Raw genomic sequence first — 930 nt, forward strand, 5'->3', positions numbered from 1 at the left:
TCCTAATTTTTTTTTTTGAGTTGGAGTCTCACTCTGTCGCCCAGACTGGAGTGCAGTGGCCGCTCCCGGCCACTGCAGCCTCGACCTGCTGGGCTCCGGCGATCCTTCCACCTCAGCCTTCCGAGTAGCCGGAATTACAGGTGCGCGCTACAGAGATGAGGTCTCGCCTGCCCAGGCGGGCCTCAAACCCGCGGGCTCAGGCAATCCACTCACCTCAGCCTCCCAAAGGCGCGGGATTACAGGCTGAGCCACCAAGCCCGGCTACACTACTTTCATAACAAACCAGTACTCCTTTGCCCTTTAGCCATCAGGTCCTAAGTCTTCTCCAGTCTAACACCTTCAGATTCTTTGGCCAATCCATACAGAATGCTTGCTTCCACTAAATACACTCTCTGTATCTCTAGAGCAGCAGTGTTCAAACTTTTTGGTATGTGGACACCTTTGTACCCTCAAAAATTATTGAGAAGTGGCCAGGCATAGTAGCTAACACCTGTAATCCCAGCACCTTGGAAGACCAAGGCAGGAGGATCACTTGAATCCAAGAGTTCGAGACCAGCCTAGGCAACATAGCGAGACCTTGTTTCTGCAAAAAAGTTTAAAAATTAGCCAGGCATGGTAGCATGCACCTGTAGTCCCAACTACTTGGGAGGCTGGGGCAGAAGGATTGCCTTAGCTCAGGTGGTCAAGGCTGTGGTGAGATTCTGACTTAAAAAATTGGGAACCTCATTGAACTTTTATTTATGTGAGTTTTATCTACTGATATTTTCCATATTAAAACTTTAAACTGAAAAGTTTTAAAAAATTAAGTCACTTAAAAATAATAAACCTTAGCTGGGCTCGGTGGCTCAGCCTGTAATCCCGTGCCTTTGGGAGGCTGAAGTGAATGGATTGCCTGAGCCCGCGGGTTCGAGACCCGCCTGGGCAACTTGG

Source organism: Carlito syrichta, unplaced genomic scaffold (genome assembly GCF_000164805.1).
Source record: "Carlito syrichta isolate Samal-C Ts95f unplaced genomic scaffold, Tarsius_syrichta-2.0.1 Scaffold304726, whole genome shotgun sequence".
Taxonomy (NCBI): domain Eukaryota; kingdom Metazoa; phylum Chordata; class Mammalia; order Primates; family Tarsiidae; genus Carlito; species Carlito syrichta.